Below are 14,073 nucleotides of genomic sequence, written 5' to 3' on the forward strand. Positions count from 1 at the left end.
AACACTATGTAAACATAAAACCATGTCTGCATTTGTGATCGTAGAAACGACGACAGAGAGTATGAAAACGTACTTGCAGGCTGAGAGTCAGAAGCAGCAGAATGTATTTCTAAAGAAGGAATTGTCCCACTTTCTAGAATCAGCCTTTGTGCACAGCCGGCCTTGTAACGTTACTCTCCCAGGTTCTGGAAACAGTCCTACGAAAAATGCGCAGCACACCGTCGAATATTTTGGTTGTACTGTTCTGGAACAGTGTTGTAAATAAAGCTTAACCACTGTTTTCTAATTGTGTCCTCTTTTGGAAGGTCATTCTTCCGGCAGATGACCCCGCCCTGCCCTTTGAACCATGTCCCAACCAACCCGACGAGCTCCAGCAGCACTTTACCCTTAAACGAAGAGTGTTCCGTAGAATACTCTTCCTTTGCCAAGCCAACACCAGGATCCTCGGCTCCCCTTCCGCATATAAACAAGGGAAATCGAGCCATCGTCCTCGACGTCCTCCTGCAAATTCATCCAGGCGCCGCGATAAAAACCCGCACCTCTCCACAGCGCACACCCCAGCTATCTCGCCCTCCGAACCCCAACTCAACCGCTTCCATCCAGTCAAGTGGCAGCAGCACGAACATCCATTTCCCCACAATGACAAACAGAAATCCAGCTCTACACTGTAAAAATAAAAGGTGCCTGGAGGAACCTTTTGGGGTTCTTCACTTCGCCACACCGGCGGAACCGTCTGTAGATCCTCTAGGCACCCTTTAAAAAGGGCCGGTTCTCTGAGGAACCACACAAGTTTCCTGAGGAACTCTTATATTAGGCACTGTGTGGAACCACTTTGGGTGCCTCCAGGAACCAAATTTCATTTTTTTTTTAATATTTAATTTCATGTTGTTACTATGGTTACCTTTGACTTCTATTATAATAAACAAATTGAACCAAATACAAAATAAGAATTGTTTATTACATATTTGATATTCATGTTTATACATACACTTCCATGCACATGGGGAAAAAAGCTAACTACAGATTAATATTAATGACTACACAAAAAAATAGTATAATACATAAGCAACATGAATAATCAACCATGTATATACAATAGATAAACAAGAAAAGACATCTCAACAAAATGCATGGAAACACATAATGTTCCACGAAATAAATCAATGTAAAAAAACTACATTTGAACTAATTAAAAATGTCCATCATACTTAACTTTAAAACATTTGTGTTTCAGTCCGATGGTTAGTCTGACATCACTGTTTCCAAGTCCAAAAGCTCTATCAGATGCCAAAAACAAACAAACAGTGCTAATATACACTAATTGTGCTGTAACCTTTATCTCTATACTGAAATCTCTGATGGTTAGTTATTCAGCTATTTTGAATCATAAAATGTTTAAGTCTGGGATGCCGTTAGACTGGAGACTGTAATGTACACTATGGCTTTTGAAAAGCTTAAATGTGTGACTTGAATCAACAGTATTCATAAATGGTTGTTGAGTATTCTCATGAAACAAGATAGAGGAAGTAGTAGAGGCTTCGACCCGAAACAGAGTTAAGGTGCAGTAAAATTATCTGTTGTTCTGTGAATGTTCACTGGTGAATTCAGTCATTTCAATATGAATTCACACGATCAGCAATTTCGTTTGTGGTCATAAATGTCACTATGGGACCAAGTTGGTGTGAGGTACTTAACGAGTTAGAAAAGTGAAAAGGTACAGCCTCGTTTTCCGTGTTTTTCCTCTTTTCTGGTGGATGGTCCAGGCACTTCGATGATTTTCAGGTCTACAGGAGGATTTTTATTCTTGATCAAACTTGTATTTCAGCTTACCGAGATCCCTGCAAAGTACAAAATTTACTGTTAGTAATGTTATTAAAGTGATAGTTGTGAAATTTAAATAATTTCCTCAGCCTTGTGACGTTCCAAACCTGTTTGACTTTCTGTCTGTGGAACCCAAAAGCAGATCTCAGGCATAATGCAACCCCAGTCACCGATCGCTGACACTGCATGAAACACAAGCAGAAAACAATTGTGTAAATCATTCATGAAACCATTCTTATGCACACTTGTCTAGTTCAATTCAATGCAACAATTTATGTAAAAATGGTTAAGCTCCAAAAATGTCCCAGAAAAGATCCTAAAAATAATCAATGAGTTCACAACTCATGTGTTATGGGTTGTGTTGCAAGTCTTCTGAAGCCTAATTGCTTTTTCCTATTTATTTATTTTTTTGTTGAAAAAGACTAAACTTGAAGTTATAATTCAGAGTTAAAATGTCTATAGCATTTTTTGTGAATCAAACCTGTGATATTATTTTTCTGAGTAACATGAATGAGATTTGAGATCATGAGAAAAGATTTTCAGAGAGTAACTGATTAAAAAACACAAGTACACAGTCAAACAATACACTTTCACACAGAGAAAGTTCATAGTAATAAAGTACTTGCATGTGGTGCAGGTAACTTACTGTAATTCAATGTTGCCACTGAAATGTTCAGATTATTTTAGAAATGTAATGGTTGTTCTGGGGAAACAAAAGAACAAAGCTGATTATTCACAACATAATATTTATTGACCAGTAAATGGCTTTAAAATGGTATTTGAGAGAATGAGGGCACCTGTAGTAAAGTTAGGCTAAACAAAAACAGAGCAAACTATAACCTGTTTTTGTTATTCATAACAAACGCCAAGAATCAGAGAATTTTCTAAATTAGTTAGGCTATATCAGCAATTTGAAGACACAGTTGTACAAAATATGTTGAATTGAATGACTAAATCAATCTAAGACAATAGTCAATCATTTCCATTTGTTCATTAGATCAACGTAACGTTAGTTAGCATCGCGGCTAAAACCTTCATACCAGATACTGTGCAATAAACGAGTGGTAAACACTGTAAAAACGTAGTAATGTATAATAAATTTAGTTTAGATATATGTGTGTTTAAATATATAGTGAGTAGACTCTGTATTTATATTTATTTGGCGAGTTTACAAACCTTGTAATGGAGAGCCGAATAAACGGCGGAAGCTTTGATGAGGAGAGCCGTTACTTTCCTGATGACGATCAGCTGAGCTCTGTTGCGCGCGAGCAGCGCGAGGATCACTGAAGCGACGACAGCAGAGGAATAGGCTAGCAGCAGTTTCGTGACAGAATAATACTTTTCTCCTCCTGCTTCTTCTTCTTCATATAATATTATTATTATTTAGTGTTGTTGTTTAAGGTTTAAATGACTTAATAAAATAGGCCTATACTAAATATATGTAAGCTACCCAAGTGAAAAAGACTATAGTTACTGTTAAATGTATTAAAAATGCATTAAAGTATATTTGTATTGTAGGTCTACTAAAAACACACTCAAGTACATTTTTAATACATTTAATAGTACATCTTTTTCACCTGGGTATGTATACTGAATCAAACTTGCCTATAATAATAATAATAATAAAAATGCATTAAAGTAGGCTATATTTGTATTGTAGGTCTACTAAAAACACACTCAAGTACATTTTTAATACATTTAATAGTACGTCTTTTTCACGAGGGTATGTATTCTGAATCAAACTTAAGTAGCCTATAATAATAATAATAATAATAATAATAATAATAATAGGATAATAATAATAATAATAGAATAATAATCTAATTCGGGCCTCACTGAACCATTGGGTTCCTCTAGATGCTGGCTTTAACATAAGAGATCTTCCAGGAACCACTTAAATGTTAAAAGATCTTCCAATAACCCTTTTATCGCATTTAAGTTCCTCTATTTTCCCCCAAAGCACTTCGAGGTCTCATGGTAATGAAAAGGTGACTCCAGAACCTCTGAAGTAAATACAAAGTGCTTAAAGGATCCCATAAGTTCCAGCAAGAACCTCAAAGATTGTCAATGGTCCTCCAGTAACCCTACTATAGGAAAAAGAGCTTTGAGGCACCAAAATTACATTTTGAAGTTCCTTGAGTATCCAACAGGATACTTGAGGCTCCTTTAGTTTTTACAGTGTACACTCTTTTACCCTGTCCTCACGCTCCCAGTCGCCCTTCCAAGCGATTTTCCCGATGATTTCGTAATGATTTCATGCCTAAGCGGTACTTAAACTTACAATTATACTGACCTGGGCCGTTGTGTTTTGTCTTACAGGTTGTATTTCCACAGCACGAAGGTAATTAAGATCTACGTTTTCATGAATGAACTGTTTGTTTTTAAATCTCCTGGTCAACTGGCATTTGTAATGGGTAACGTTAGTCAAACTGCACTTTTCGTTCAATGGACTTCCTTTTAAACGCATGTAAGCTTATGCGAAAAAGTTTCACATTGAACTACGAAATCGCAGTTCAATGACGTGTTACCAGAAGAAGACTGATACGTCAAGGCGTGACCTCTTGGTTTGCTGCAAAGTCAAGTAGATTGTATATTTTTTACATTTTGATTGTATTGCCGTTTATGTTGAATTTATATACCGTTTATATGCATTAATGTTTGGATTAGATACATGAATTAAAATGGCTTTGATGTTTAATTTGTCAAAACAGTGTCCAACAGTGTTTAATTTAGAATTTTGTATATTATTACAATAATAATACTAAGGATAAGGATAAGGATAAACTTTATTTGTCCCCGAGGGGAAATTTGTCCTGGGCAAAGTGCTACAGTACAACACACAACACAATACACAACAATGTACAAGAGGCGGCAGTGGCTCAGTGGTTCATGTAGGTTGTCTACAAACCGGAAGGTTGGTGGTTCAATCCCCGGGTCCTCCTGACCAAGTGTCGAGGTGTCCATGAGCAAGACACCTAACCCCAGCTGCTCCTGATGAGCTGGATGGCGTCGGTGTATGAATGAGTGAGTGAATGGGTGAATGTGAGGCTAGGTAAAGCGCTTTGGTGGCCATAGGTCTGTGAAAGCGCTATATATAAATGCAGTCCATTTACCATTTTACCATATACACAGCACACCAATGTATAAAAAATAAATAAAATACAAGATAAGTAAAATACTTAACACATTTAATTGCTACTGCTAATGTGTAAAGGTGCATTGCTCCGGGTCATATTCAGCAGTTTTACTGAGGCAGGAACAAATGAAAGCTTCAGTCTATTATTCTCAGTCTCTTTCCCGATGGCAGCGGCTGGTATTCACTAATAAGAGGATGTTCAGAGTCAGTACTAATACTCGTTGCTTTCCTCATCATTGCCTCTTCATATAGAGTCTGTATGGGTTCATATTGTTTTAATCCTATGACTTTTTTATGGCTGTTTTGTGGATATGGTGAAATCACACCTTTATACCTGACTTACATTAAATTTAACTGATAACTGATGAACTTTAATTTCACTGTAAAATGTATATAAATCATTCTCACAAAATGTTTTTAAAAAAAATATTGAAATAGTTTGTTTCTTTCACTCTAGATTTTCAGGTAATACTTTATAATAACTGCACGCTATTAATCATTAGTTAAGCATTAGTAAACGGTTAAGTAGTCATTTATAAAGCATTAATAGACATTAATAAGCAGTTTATAAATACAGTTATAAATGCTTTGTTCTTGATTTATAAGCATATAATGTGTTTAATAATTGTATTTTCATACTTTATTAATGATCAATTTTATCATTTCTAAAAGAAGTATTGCATTAGTTTAACGTTAGTAATTGTCAATAGTTTAACAGAAGGCCCTTCTACAGTTTTGGTTTGTGGTAATAAATAACAGATGGTTTTTGTATGAAGACTGAATGATCTCTAACACTGTGCTTTACTGGCAGCACAATAATACATAACAGAAGTCCCAGATACATTCAGCTTGAATTCAAGAGTTGAGTCTTTTGCACCGTCTCCTGTAATATTGAACTGATTTTTGTATTTACTTTCAATGGTTGGAGCCTTGTAATTTATATATCCAATGAGATTTAGTGCAGTATCACCCTTCATCTGCTCATACCATAATATCGTGTAATAGTCTTGTATAGTGTGAGAGCAGGAGAGTGTAACCCGTTCATGAGTTTTAACCAGCAGATCTTTCTGTGTTTGATTAACTTTGTCACTCAGTAATTCCCCTGTTTGAAAGAGACAGAAAAGAGCATTAAAAACAATGTGGAAGTCTAGAGCCATATGAAAATACATAAATGAATGATTCTGTACCTGAGATCAAGAATGGCAGTGCTGTGAAATAAATGAAACACACTGTAAATGTCATGTTGAAGCTTCAGTGCTGGAGCTCTCAGTGATGCACAGAGTAAAACACACATTACACACTCTCTCAGTGTTCTCTGAGAAACAGAAACCTCTCCCACTTCCTCTGATAAATATGTCTTTATATCAGGTTGAAAGGAGAATTCCTACTGGTCTTGATAGTAATTACACCAAATATGTTTTGAAAGAGTAGTAGGCCTACAACTGGTCAAAGTTGTAATGAAATAGACTTTCAGCATTATATTTAAGGCCTGATAATTTTTTTGCTTTTATGTTCCATTCCAACCTTTAAAGAGTTACTTCACCGCTGGCAACATGCGCTTTCAATAAAACTATTACATATTACCTTAAAGGGATACTTCACCGATTAGCATTAAGCTTATCAGTAGAAACCTGGTAGTATTTTTGAATGACCGTGCTCCCCTCCCTCATGTCCCCCTGAGACGGGAGATTTCTGTATTGTGTGTCTGGAAAAAAAAACTCAGATGGCGCAAAAATCATCATTTTGCGTCAATCAGAGGCTTTTTTGTCCAGAGGCGAGAGACTCCAGCCAGTAGGAGGAGCTCGTTCCACATGTTTTCAACCCATCCATAGGGGGATCTCACGATAAAACGGCGTCTTTTCAGTTTCGAGTCAACTAGTAGCCTAGTTGTATAATTTCTTCCGATACTGCCCTCTGTAACCGGTAGGCGTGGCTTGGGAGTGTCTTTGTAAGGCAGTGAAGCAAGTGCTGTCTTTCATCTACATAAGCCAAAAATACATTTCCTGTCTTTTCTCAGTCGAGAAGGCACCAACTTCTAAAATAATTTCACATTTCTACTACTGTATATAAATGGCCCAATTTAAATACACATTCTTCTTTCCAGCGTTGAAATATCCCTTTAAGTCTGACAAATCCTCTCACTGAAAACTGTCATGGTTGAGTCTCTATGTACCACAGGAACAGGTGTAAATGAACACTTTCTTGTTGGTTTATCTGTTAATCACAGAGTCAAAGAGATGTTTTTGTAATGAACTGCAGGGATCTGAAACACTGTGTAATATGCAGCACAGAAATACACTGCGCTGTCATTAAATGAGAGACTTTTAATGGTCAAAGATCCATCACTATTTCCATCCCCGGACATCTCTATTTTATCTTTGAAATCACTTTCTTTGTACGGTTGTGTTCCAAGCAAATATCCCATTAATATGAACTTGTGATCCTGGTTTTGTCTGTAAAAGTTGATTTGATCATAATTGGTCACACTGTGTTGACACCGGATCTTTGCAGATTCTCGTTGTCTCTCAATCACATCAGGTGGAGACTGCTCGACTTTGCTGCTATGAGAAAATCCTGTGAAAATAAGAGTCACATATTCACAAAACAGAAAAGAGAAAAGGTTGAATGAATGTACGTGAATGCATAGGGCCTTACCTGAGAAACTGATCAGTGTAACAGTAATTATGATCACAATTCTCATGTTGACACTCAGTACTGGAAATAATCCAAACTGTTATGTGGAATATTACTGAAGCAATAACAATGTAAAACAAATCACCACAATATCACTGATATGATGTGGATATACCCATATGAAGAAAGTGGAAGCGGTTTGAACCAGTTGGTCAAATTTATCTGGTTAGCATGAGCCCTCTAGCACCTGCTGGTAGATGCTGGAACTACAGCGTCTTTCTCCACTAACAGCCACTTAAAAGTAATCATGTATTCTGACAGAATAAGATGTGGTCCCACCTACTAGCGCCTGGTTTCACAGACAGGGCTTAGATTAAGCCAGGATTAGGCCTTAGTTCAATTAGGACATTTAAATAGCTTTTATAAACATGCCTTTGAAAAAAATATTACAGATGTGCATCTAGAGGCAAAACAATGGCACTGACATGTTTTAAAATATATCAGTGAAAGTTGTTTTCAGTTAAATTAGCATATGTTGACCCTTTCCCTTACACTTTATCCCACCCATAAACCTTTCCATTCACACCAGGCTTTTTTATCTTAACAAGCAAAGCTTCCTTGGTCAACCAGAATAACCAGAAAGATCAATGGTCGGTCAGCCTCCAGCATATGAAGCCAAACCAGTAATAATCAGCTTACAGTACATGAGCATGGAAATACATGCAGGTTTTACTGGGTCTGTTCAGCGGGGCTGACTGTCACTGTCACAGAAACAGGTTTAGTGGTTTGTAGCAGGTGAACGAACAGTGTCAGCTGTTTTAGTGCACACTACAGATTTTCTGATGTGATAAAGATGGTTTTTGCGCTGGGTTGTGGGGATTTAACACACTGTGAGTTCGTGCTGCACAGTAATAGACTGCGCTGTCGACTGACGTCAGATTGTTGATTTTTAGTGTGGCACGACTGCTGCCATCTCCATCCAAGACGATTTTGTTTTTAAATTGATCTTCTGGATATGGAAAATTCAAATTAAGATAACCAAGAAAAATGAATCCCCTGTCCTCAGATTGTTTATACCAGAGAATGAGATCAAAGCCCTGGTCAGAATGTGAGCAAGTGAGAACAGCAGATTCTGTGAGGTTTCTCATCAGGTCTGGAGGAGACTGAGACACTCTCTGACTTTGAACAAGACCTAAACAGAAGGAAATGGTGAATGGTACATGGTATTTTCAGAACATTCATTTCTTTCTATTAAAGAACATGCTTTGGGCAATCTTACCTGTCAACAGGACAACGAATATGACAAACATTATCATCATGATGATATTCTGCACATAGTCAGTGTATGATGGAAAGCAGCTCAACACTTACTGACAACACTGAGACAAAATAAAAGTCATGACAAGTGACAGGAAGTGACGTGTTTTTACTCCAGGAATTAAAATCACAATTGAGATCTATTTAATATCTCAATTGTTTCTCCCACACAGCAATCAAATTTTCAATTTTAACATTTCTCATCATCTGCATTCTCACAAGACTAAATTATCTGAGCTTTGCTAATTGTATTACTCAGACAAACCTTTGATTACATCCAGTAATAGTATTATTTTTATTCTCAAGGAATGTTAGGAGAATCATCTAAGACGATGTCGATACCTTATGAGGAACTGAGAGTCGAGACTATTACCTGATCTTTATTTACGCTAAAAAATATTCACATATCTTTACAAATATGACATTTGAGGTTTCAACAACTTTAATATCTGAGTCAGAATCATTTATTTTAAAATCACATCATTCTTGGTGTATTTTTGTATTCAACCAAATCTATAAGACATTAAATATTTAATTACAATATCCAACAACATACATCTATGGCTTGTTTCATAATTAGCACTTTATGTATATGCACACAGTTAAAAGTTTGGGTTTGTGGTAATAACAGATGGTTTTTGTATGAAGACTGAATGATCTCTAACACTGTGCTTTACTGGCAGGACAATAATACATAACAGAAGTCCCAGATACATTCAGCTTGAATTCAAGAGTTGAGTCTTTTGCACCGTTTCCTGTAATATTGAACTGATTTGTGTATTTACTTTCAATGGTTGGAGCCATGTAATAAACATATCCAATGAGATTTAGTGCAGTATCACCCTTCATCTGCTCATACCATAATATCGTGTAATAGTCTTGTATAGTGTGAGAGCAGGAGAGTGTAACCCGTTCATGAGTTTTAACCAGCAGATCTTTCTGTGTTTGATTAACTTTGTCACTCAGTAATTCCCCTGTTTGAAAGAGACAGAAAAGAGCATTAAAAACAATGTGGAAGTCTAGAGCCATATGAAAATACATAAATGAATGATTCTGTACCTGAGATCAAGAATGGCAGTGCTGTGAAATAAATGAAACACACTGTAAATGTCATGTTGAAGCTTCAGTGCTGGAGCTCTCAGTGATGCACAGAGTAAAACACACATTACACACTCTCTCAGTGTTCTCTGAGAAACAGAAACCTCTCCCACTTCCTCTGATAAATATGTCTTGATATCAGGTTGAAAGGAGACTCCTTCTGGTCTTGATAGTAATTACACCAGTTATGTTTTCAAAGAGCAGTACAACTGATCAAAGATTTTTATTATAAAATAAAAAAATCTTTTCTTTAATGAAACAGACTTTCAGCATTATATTTAAGGCCTGACAATTTGTATTGCTTTCATGTACCTTTAAAGGGGCTATATGCTTTTTTCTGAAATTTAAACTTGCGACTGACACCTGTGGCCAAAAAATGGAACTGCTCTTCCTTTCTGCTCGCTCTCGTACGTGCACACTTCACAAGTCATCCGCTGCAAAGAAGTCAACATTATGTTCACAGAGGTAAGAACAGTCAAATACGTATATTTTGTTTGAGAAACTAAGTTTGTTTGCTGACTAGCGGTGGTGGCAGAGTGATCTGAAACGTTTAACATGAACGCGCTTGACGTCACATCCGCAGACAGCGCGCGAAAAATCCGACCCGATAGAAAATAGGAAAAATAAGATACAGGCTTATAGGTGCACCCACTGTGAGCTGACAAGGTGTCAATATGCTCATCAGGAGATATTTGAGTCATACATGGTCAAATAAAAAGGCTATTGTTACGTTTATTTTGGGGAAACAGTTGCATAGCCCCTTTACTTCACCGCTGGCAACATGCATTTTCAATAAAACTATTACATAATACATTAAGTCTGACAAATCCTCTCACTGAAAACTGTCATGGTTGAGTCTCTATGTACCACAGGAACAGGTGTAAATGAACACTTTCTTGTTGGTTTATCTGTTAATCACAGAGTCAAAGAGATGTTTTTGTAATGAACTGCAGGGATCTGAAACACTGTGTAATATGCAGCACAGAAATACACTGCGCTGTCATTAAATGAGAGACTTTTAAAGGTCAAAGATCCATCACTATTCCCATCCCCAGACATCTCTATTTTATCTTTGAAATCACTTTCTTCATACGGTTGCTTTCCAAGCAAATATCCCATTAATATGAACTTGTGATCCTGGTTTTGTCTGTAAAAGTTGATTTGATTGTGAGTGGTCACACTGTGTTGACACCGGATCTTTGCAGATTCTCGTTGTCTCTCAATCACATCAGGTGGAGACTGCTCGACTTTGTTACTATGAGATAAACCTGTGAAAATAAGAGTCACATATTCACAAAACAGAAAAGAGAAAAGGTTGAATGAATGTACGTAAATGCATACAGGGCCTTACCTGAGAAACTGATCAGTGTAACAGTAATTATGATCACAATTCTCATGTTGACACTCAGTACTGAAGAGAATCTAATCTGAAAACAGTGCAGCAACAGCGATAAAAAACATCACCACCTCAAGATGACTGATATTCTGTGCACAAATATGAAGAAAGTGTAACTCTGCTTTGGGCCTATAGCTGATTAGCAAGACACGCTAGCCCCTGCTGGTAGATGTTGTAATTTACCTCAAGGGAAAATTATTTTTTTTCTATTGACAGCCATTTTAATAAAGCTTTTTATCGTTGATTATTTATCAGTTCAATTTATGGAGAGCTGATTGGGACGAAATAGGTTTATACGAAGTGCCTTTGAGATAAATTTTTATGCTAATGAATAGTTATCCCCATATAGACCTCCTTGAATTTAAAAATGCTACGTGTCTCATCATGACAAACATAGTGAGGTCATGTGACTACAATGTAGAATAATACAGTCAAAAATGTTTATTTACTGTATTGAGTCACATTATAAGTCACAAAGAAGGGCAGAGAAGTAGTTTGTTTTGAAGAACATGCAGGTTTAGTGGTTTGCAGCAGGTGAGCGAACGGTGTCAGCTGTTTTAGTGCACACTACAGATATTGTGATGTGATAAAGATGGTTTTTGCTCTGGGTTGTGGGGATTTAACACACTGTGAGTTCGTGCTGCACAGTAATAGACTGCGCTGTCGACTGACGTCAGATTGTGGATTGTTAGTGTGGCACGACTTCTGCCATCTCCATCCAAGACGATTTTGTTTTTAAATTGATCTTCAGGATTTTTAAAATTATTGTTGAGGTAACCAAGAAAAATGAATCTCCCGTCCTCAGAATGTTTATACCAGAGAATGCGTTCAAAGTCCTTGTCAGAATGTGAGCAAGTGAGAACAGCAGATCCTGTGAGGTTTCTCATCAGGTCTGGAGGAGACTGAGACACTCTCTGACTTTGAACAAGACCTAAACAGAGTGAAGTTGTGTATGAATGATTTTCAAGAAATTCACTGCCTTTAAAGTACATATTTTGAAGAATCTTACCTGGCAACAAGGTGAAGAATAGAGCAAACATTATCACCATTGTGGTATTTAGCATAGGCAGTGTATGATGGAAAGCAGCTCAACACCTACTAACAGCACTGAGACAAAATAAAAGTCACAAGTGAAAGGAAGTGACGTGTTTTTACTCCAGGAAAGAAAAATCACCTCAATTGTTCTGCTATACAGCTATGCTAACCTTATTTAATGTATAGTCAAGGCAAATGTATTAATATAGCGCTTTTTAAAATACAGATTGTTAAAAAGCAGCTTTACAGAGATAACAGGAAAATAATGCAACAAAGTTCGTTTCTAGAAGAAAATAGCGTCACAGTCCAGCTTAAGTAAATTCAGTGATGGTTCAGTTTTGTTGTAAAAAAGTTATTAATTTAGTTCATTTAGCTCATATAATGGTGTCAATGCAGGCAGATCAATAATATTGTTGAATATTAAATATTCATAACTGAGAATAGAGAATGTGAAGTCTAATGCGCTATATGAAAGAGCAACCTCTGAGAAATAATAATTGAAAAAATTACTGGGACATACATAAAAAACAGATGGAGTGGGGCTGAACTCTTCCTTTATACTTAACATTGCAATTTCCTCTATGATAAATACATCACAGCATTCATGAACAAATAAACTCACATCCCACATTTGTATGTTTGGTCCCACTTTATATGAATTGTCTATGTACTAACATTATCTGTGTACTAACTACTATACTAACATTTAAATTAAAATCATTTGATACAATGCACTTATTGTGTACATGTTTTCACATTGTACTTAGCCTATAAAAAAGGTAACACTTTATTTTACAGTGTCCTTGTTACATACAGTATGTTACATGTACTTACCATAGTAAGAAAATAATGCATAATTACATGCAACTAACCCTCAACCAAATCCTAATCCTACCCTAACCCTATAGTAAGTACATGTAGTTGCTTAATACTACTCAGTACATAAATATATAATTACACTGTAACAATGACACCTTAAAATAAATTGTAACCAAAAAAAATACTAATACGTGCATGTAATTACAGCTGTAATTAGATTTTAATTACAAACCTCACACCTTAACCCACCCTTACACCGTGTCCTAACTACACGCGACGCGACGCCGCGACACGCGATAAAAGGTATCTTTTCCATGTTAATCAGAGTTTTTGTCCTAACCAGGCGCGACGGCGACACGCGACGTTTCTAATTTAGAAACGGTTTCTATTTTTCTGCGACGTCGCGCTGGAACAACAAGCACAAAGTGCGGCAATGATAATCTCAGGTACTGTTTATGTGCTTTATTTAATGTTAAAAGCGTGAAATGTGACTTTGAATATCATTTAGTGCTCCAGCTTTGTAGCTGTAAAAGCAACAATGGACATATTTCACCTCAGATCTTGAAATTAAACAAATGGAAACATGAACGTTAAAACTGTGAACAAACAAGTGCATTATTTGACAAAGATTGTTTTAGTAACTCAGTAGCCTATGCATTTTTTAAATGGTGTAACATTTGTGAATTAGATTATGTAGCTACTTATCCATTTTCTTGCGAGTTGCCGTCAAGTTTACTCTCTAGTGTTGTGCACTTGCCGTGAGACTCCGCCCACACGCTGTTCTGATTGGCTGTGATTTTTGATTGACGTTGTGGTG

At 36.6% G+C, this 14,073-nt stretch overlaps 1 protein-coding gene and 1 long non-coding RNA gene across 3 annotated transcripts in view; both read right to left on the reverse strand.

Annotated features, from left to right (window-relative positions):
• Positions 1-14,073, reverse strand: part of LOC308707827 (M1-specific T cell receptor beta chain) — a 131,617-nt gene that overhangs the window by 81,992 nt on the left and 35,552 nt on the right. The gene's annotated exons all lie outside the window — the stretch shown is intronic.
• On the reverse strand, positions 939-3,078 carry LOC308707673. The gene is made up of 4 exons (XR_014032201.1): positions 2,998-3,078; positions 2,468-2,524; positions 1,929-2,003; positions 939-1,838 (listed from the first exon to the last, which is right to left on the reverse strand). It is a non-coding gene; the product is annotated as an uncharacterized lncRNA (long non-coding RNA).

The sequence above is a fragment of the Scardinius erythrophthalmus genome, assembly GCF_964197995.2.
Source record: "Scardinius erythrophthalmus genome assembly, chromosome: 19".
In the NCBI taxonomy this organism is placed as follows: domain Eukaryota; kingdom Metazoa; phylum Chordata; class Actinopteri; order Cypriniformes; family Leuciscidae; genus Scardinius; species Scardinius erythrophthalmus.